Genomic DNA, 7,647 nt, shown 5'->3' on the forward strand with positions numbered 1-7,647 from the left:
ATGTTTCCGTTACTGAGATCATTTGTGCAAATTTTTAAAATAATTCCACATTCTATAGTAGGCTTGTGTAGAACGCATATTTTCAATTTATAATTGCAGCACGTCCAAAGCCGAAAATCTCATGGCCCCTAAGCTTATGAGCTCAATTTTAAAAACCTACGTTGCTAACCAAGCAGGAGCTACTAAATAAAATTAACAAAAACATGCATGAACATCACTTAAAAAAAGCAATATCGTGCTCAGTTACTACATTTGATTATCGCTTGATCATAAGTGTGTAACCAATAAAAAATTAAGCTAAAGCAAAAAATGGTGATTTGTTTCAATATATTTTTAAGGAAGAAGTTTTTCATCCAACGTTCTTAGTTTGCTCGATACAGATTTTTTATACAGATTTTTTAGCCCGTGAAACAGATATACAGATATTCTCGAGCGAAAATACAGGAATAAATGTGGCAACCCTACTCATATAGGCTATCTGACGCGCATGGTATCGACTTACTAACATTTGTTGTATGTTTACCGCGCCCGTTAAAAGAATACCGCGACATCGTAGTAAAGTTGTTTGCGGCACGCAGTTCAGGAGTTCGTGTTTTCGGATGACGCCCACGTTGGCCAGCATCTGATGACGTTCAACTGATGTTTATCGAAAAAAACCTAAATTAATCCACCTAGCGGTCAGACCCAGCCTTTCTCATTCAAACTTTTATTTGTAAAAATAGATTTAAATGAACGCTTCAATCCAATAAATGTATATTCACTCTTTAGGTTCTAAAATATTGATGTTGTAATCTATACATATAAAAATGCAGTCCGGTCTGTCTGTCTGTTTGATCCAAATAGGCTCGAAAACTACCGTACCGATCGACGTGAAAATTTGTATGTAGGGGTTTTTGGTCCCGATAAAGGTTCCTATGATAGTTTGAGACCGTTCCCTCTTCTGGGACGGAGGGGTCCAATACAAATGAAACATACATTTATGCACAACTAAAGAACAAACCATGCAAATGAAACCGAATTTGGCATGTGGATATTTTAAAGGGTAATAAATATGTCCATCATGGTTCGACGCCCCTTTCTCTTATAGAAGCACATGTTTCTGCACAAATTTCTGCACATCTCGCGAACTAAGCAACTAAATGGAACCATATTTGGCAGGTAAATGTTTTTAGTGGTAACAAACATGTTCGATAATCGACCTCAGGCAACATTTTGGATTGTAAGATAGCAACTTCCGGTTTCTGGAAAACAGCCAAAAATGAACGATTTCCACCCGATATAATAATATCTGGATAAAGAAAGATACACAGGAGCTAAATTCGACCACAGATACCATTTTGAATTCTAAGATGGTGACTTCCGGTTTCGGAAAAACAGCGGCAAACCACCCAAAAAAGGAGGTATTTTCGGAATCGTAATGATGCACTGGAGCCACAAATCGGCTTCAGACACCATTATGAATTGTAGGATGACAACTTGTGGTTTCTGGCAAACAGCCGAAAATGGCCGATTTCTGTCTAACATGAGTATCCCCGGATCTAGAATAATACACAGCAGCTGAAATCGACCATAACCCCATTTTGGATTCTAGATTGGCGACTACCGGTTCCTGGGAAATAGCGGAAAATGATCGAATTACACCCAATATGGGTTTTTCTTCAACCAGAATGAAGCTCAGAGGCCAGAAATTATCTTAAATACCATTTTGAAATCCAAGATGGCGAATTTCGGTTTGTGAAAAACAGTCTAAAATAACCAAACACCATCCAATATGAGTATCTCTGGAACCAGAATGATGCAATGAGCTAACAATTGACCTCAGGCACCATTTTGAATCGCTAAATGGCAACTCATAGGAAACAGTCGAAAATGACCAAATAATACTCAACATGGATATTTCCGTAATCGAGATGATGCATAGAAACCAAACATTGACCCTTGACACCATTTTGAATTTAAAGACGACCACTGTTAATTTCTGGAAAACAACCAAAATAACTAAATACCTCCCAATATGAGTATTTCCGGTGTCCAGATTGATTCCAGAAAATTTGCTGAAAATGACCGAATACCACCCAATATGAATACATAGGGTGTTACGAGGCAGCTAGACTTATTAGTTGACACTAATTTTGTGGAAATCGGGTCGGCCATATCTGAGAAAAGTGAGTGAGTTCAAGTAGTCTTCGAAATATGTTCCTTTTCAAAGCTGGATTTCACATTTTTAAAATTAACAGACAAAGTAATAGTCTGATTGCAAAACAAATCAATAGGGTCTTATGGAGCAACTAGGCCTTCCATTTGACACTGATTTTATGAAAATCGGTTCAGCCATCTCTGAGAAACATGAGTGAGATTAAGTAGTCTTCAAAACATGTTTCTTGTCATAACTTTTGAATCACAAGTTCAATCTTTATGAAATTCAAAAGTTAACGGTATTTTAGGTAGCCCGTTCTTTTGAAATCAATTCTGTTCAAATCGGTTGTGTAGTTTTCGAGATAATGATGTTTCATGATTTTTACATTTTGATACATAACCTCTTAACTAAAAATCCGATTACAATGAAATTTGATAGAGTCTTATGGGACAACGAGACCTTTCATTTGCAATTAATTTCATGAAAATCAGTCCAGCCATCTCCGAGAAAAGTGAGTGAGAATAAAAATCTGCACATACACACACACACACACACACACACACACACATACACCACACACACACACATACACACACACATACAGAAAATGCTCAGCTCGTCGAGCTGAGTCGAGTGATATATGCCATTTGGCCCTTTGGAGCACTTTTATACTTTCGGTTTTGCAAGTGATTGCTATACCTTTCTAGGAGAAGAGCAAAAAAGTGAAAAACAACGCCGTTTGCTATAAGACCGATATTCTAGGGAAGGTTGTGCTCCCAGCACTTCAGGACTTCTACGGAAAAGATCATTACGTCTTTTAATAGGATGGTGCAGCGTTGAATAGCATCGAAGCGTGGCTTCGGGAGAATTTGACTGATTTTCTTGATAAGCATCCCAGCTCCCCGGACCTTGCTCCCCTGGATTTTAATGTGTAGTCGTACATACTGGCCATGCAGTAGGAGCGATACTAGCAACGATACCAACGGTACCGAGTATTTTGGCATCGATACTCACCGCAAGAGATGAGTACAGGTATCGATACTTTCCAAATGATGCTTTTGACGTGGGCTACGTCTTTCTTCACTATACTAAGGTACCTTCCGTGAAAACTGGATTGAACATGTAACGTTCTTGGTTGGCTGAATGGAAGATTTTAGATGCTAATAGCGCTCAAACAACTGTTCCGATTTCAATAGATAATATACCGTTGGAAAGCTAAAATATACAAGATTTGTATAACATGATATTTTAAGGTACCATTTTCTTATTACTCCGCGAAAATTGCGGATTTCCACATACATTTTTCATACGATTGGTATATTTCCCTAACGCAGACTTCAAAAACATAGACGAAATAATTTCACGCATTCAGTCATTGGCTAGCAATGCCAGCCAATTGGCATCGCATTCATCACCCAACGTAAGCGACGAAGTAAGAAAGCAGAGATGCTTCCACATGATTGGTTCTTCCCCCAATCACCAAAGTTCCCCACACTGAGTGACGCTATAAAAGGACATTCCGTGTTGAGAGAAGATCATTCCCTGGTCGACCGTCAAGGCGAACAGTTCGGCTTCCCTTCGATCTGAGTTGGACCCCACCAGTGGTAATCTAATTCAGATATCGTTGTTGGAATACAGCCCGAAATTGGACGTGAACGGCACTGGGGACCATTGGAAGCCGTGGGAAGGGCCGTTTGGGTGCTGCCGATAGTGTAGGTATAGTGTGTCGTATATTAAGCGTGTGTATCTGAGTAGCGTGTTGGTGTGTGAATAGCGTGTATATGTATGTGTGAATAGCGTGTATGTGTGAATAGCGTGTATGTGTGTGTATGTGTGTGTATGTGTATGTGTGTGTATGGGTATGTGTGTATGTGTGTGTGTATGTGTATATGTGTGTGTGTTTGTGTTTGTGTTTGTGTGTGTGTTTGTGTGTGTATTACGTGTGTGTGTGTATTACGTGTATGTGTGTATAACATGTGTGTGCAAAAAGGCATTTATCCGAGGTAAATATATTTATGACAGTACACTTGTATAGGCAACAAGTTAATTATTTTTCCTATTAGTATTGGTATTTTTATGATAGTGACCATAATTTTATGCTAGTTACTTACAGCACTGAGCTTGTTTTGCGTTTATTTGTAACATGGGACTGACCAAAATTCATATTTTTCTAATCAATTTAGCAACAAAAAACTTTTTCTTTCGATTTTTTGAGAGCATGTGAAGAAATTTTTGAAGTTTAGGCAAAAAGTGATAAGAAATTACATGGGACTGTTATGCATTTATGGGCAGTTCATGTGGGTATTGGTATTTGTAAGCTGTGGTTTATGATAGGTGTATGTGGTTTTTTGTGAAATGTTCATGGATTATTGTGTATGATATTTGTACGTTTTTTTTTTTAAGGGGGGGATTTGTTAGTAGTTTAAGTATTTATGATAACTATTAGTAAATAATGAGTATGTGTGTCCAATCACAAATGGTGACTTCTCAACACTGTTAGAAATTTGTAATTTTAGTTGTTAGGATTTGTTTGCTTTCGCAATTAGGACTTATCATTCGTAGGGATTTAAACCTACTTGTCAGAAAATGGGAAGTAAACTTACAACTAACTTAATTGCTAACTTATTGGCTATAAAGAGAGCTTATCGTAGCAATTGAGGATTGCAACGATTTTTGTCGAAAATTGTTAATAATTTTATTTGACATAGCTTCTAATGGTTCAACACCAGTAAGTCTATGTAATTCGAGTGTACCAAACCAAGGAGGACGCTTCAAAATCATTTTCAGAATTTTATTCTGAATCCTTTGGAGCGTTTTCTTCCTTGTTAAATAGTAACTTGACCAGATCGGTACAGCATGAAGCATTGCTGGTCTAAAAATTTGTTTGTAAATCAAAAATTTGTTCTTTAAACAAAGTTTAGAACTCCTGTGATGAGAGGATATAAACATCTCGTATATTTGATGCACTTGGCTTGTATACTCTCAATGTGCTCTTTGAAAATATGTTTTTTATCATAAATTAGTTTCAAGTACTTAACCTTGTCAGACCAACTTAAAATAACCCCATTCATCTTGACAACGTGATTATTGTTTGGCTTGAGGAAAGAAGCCCTAGGCTTATGCGGAAAAATTATCATTTGAGTTTTAGAAGCATTGGGAGAGATTTTCCACTTTTACAAGTAGGAAGAAAAATTTCTAAACTTTTCTGCAATCGACGGCATATGACACGAAGACTTTTTCCTTTTACGGAAATGCTTGTGTCATCGCAGAACAATGACTTTGTGCATCCTGGAGGCAAATCAGGAAGATCTGTAGTGAATATGTTGTACAGGACTGGACCCAAGACTGAACCTTGAGGCACACCTGCTCTGACAGGAAATCTATCAGATTTTGAATTCTGATAGACAACCTGCAGAGTTCGATTAGTGAGATCATTTTTTAAAATTTTGATTAGGAAAATTGGAAAATTAAAAGTTTGCAATTTCGCAATCAAACCTTTACGCCAAACACTGTCGAATGCTTTTTCTATGTCTAAAAGAGCAGCTCCAGTGGAATAACCTTCAGATTTGTTAGCTCGTATCATATTAGTAACTCTGAGCAATTGATGAGTTGTGGAATGCCCATGGCGAAATCCAAACTGTTCATTTGCAAAAATTGAATTTTCGTTGATGTGTGACATCATTCTGTTAAGAATAATTCTCTCAAACAGTTTACTTATTGAAGAAAGTAAACTGATTGGTCGATAACTTGAAACTTCAGCTGGGTTCTTATCCGGTTTTAAAATTGGAGTAATTTTTGCATTTTTCCTTAATTTGGGAAAATATGCAATTTTGAAGCAGCAATTGAAAATTTTCACTAAAATTCCATTGTGCTCTCAGGGAGATGTTTGATTAGTATATTAAAGATTCCATCGTCACCAGGTGCTTTCATATTTTCGAAATTTTTAATAACTGATTTAATCTCATTCAAGTTAGTTTCAATTATTTCTGCAGGTAGAAAATTATGGGAAGAAATTAAATCAAATTGACGTGTGACTTCATTTTCAATTGGACTCACAAAATTCAAATTTGAGTTATGAACACTCTCAAACTGCTGAGCAAGTCTTTGAGCCTTTTGTTCATTGGATACAAGAAAACGTTCACCATCTTTGAAAACTGGAATAGGCTTTGAAGGTTTCTTAAGAATCTTCGCCAGCTTCCAAAAAGGTTTTGAAATATTTGTACGTTTGGTGTGTGTTATATACTATGGCTAAGGCAGAATTAAATCTTTACACCCACCTTAGTCCCACGGCGAGCCTACGTTTGTGCACTCAAGCACATACCCTTTAATTTTTTGGAAAAATATTGTAGGTCTGATACCGGTACTATCGAAGCATCGATAACGATACTTCTTCAACCGATACTCCGAAACCTTGTATCGGAGTTCATTGAAGTATTGCGATACCAAAGTATCGATACCTTTGTCAGTATCGCCCATCCCTACCATGCAGAGCGAACATAGTGGTAGGTTACCTAGGTATCCGCTGTATTTGTTTACGTACTGCACTGCCTGTGATCGCATAATTGTAACATTCGACATTTTATGGATTTCGTGCTTTTTATTGGGAAATGCTTAGAATAGTATGTATTTTTTACATCTGGAAAAATATGCTTATGTTTGTGTGAAAAAAGTCGTAAAAAATACCAAGTTGTTTTGTCACATAGCGTAAATAACCGCATAATTGTCACACTGCTTAACTTTTTCAACTTTTTTGTCGAAAAAGTTTCCATCCAAATCCACATCAGCATCCTTTGGAACTCGGAAGTTATTCTGGTCCGGTAACCAACCACCGGTGATCCGTTTCTGATGTTCAGCTCATGCTTGTTGAATACATGAAAAACTTCTTTTTCCATGTGATATATTCCAAAAGTAGCTTGAAAGTGACGGCATAAATGTATCATTGCAAAAATTTCAACCAATTTGACTTCAAAAGTAATATTCAATGTATACATAGTGTAAAGTAGTGCTTTCTTCATGATACTAAGTTTAGTTAAAGTGTCTATTTGCGAGAATATATTAGTAACAATGCATTTAAGGTCAAAATATAAAAGTGCGAATTGCTCGAACAACCAATTTTGCAAATGTTACAAATATGCGATTATGGGCAGTGCAGTGCTGTTGAATTATGTCAATAATTCAACATTTTCAATATATTTTTATTGTACCTATTAACAAAAACTGATTCACAGCTTCTGATTATCTTTAACGCACTGAAAACTGATGAAAATACTTACAGTTGGAATTTCAGATTTGTCAAACTTCCTCTTAGGGGCCATCCACATTCCACGTGGACAAATTTTAAACGATTTTGAAAAGCTTCAATAAGGACTCAAAAAATGTTTATAAGGCTTTAAAGTGATTTTTTCGAAGTCCGTCTGAAAATTAATTTAGGCACTAGAAGGTTAACTGATTCCTTATATGATCAGAAGAATGGAAACCTTGCAACAAGCAGAAGGAGAGAATATTTATGA

The sequence above is a fragment of the Wyeomyia smithii genome, chromosome 2 (assembly GCF_029784165.1).
Source record: "Wyeomyia smithii strain HCP4-BCI-WySm-NY-G18 chromosome 2, ASM2978416v1, whole genome shotgun sequence".
Classification (NCBI taxonomy): Eukaryota; Metazoa; Arthropoda; class Insecta; order Diptera; family Culicidae; genus Wyeomyia; species Wyeomyia smithii.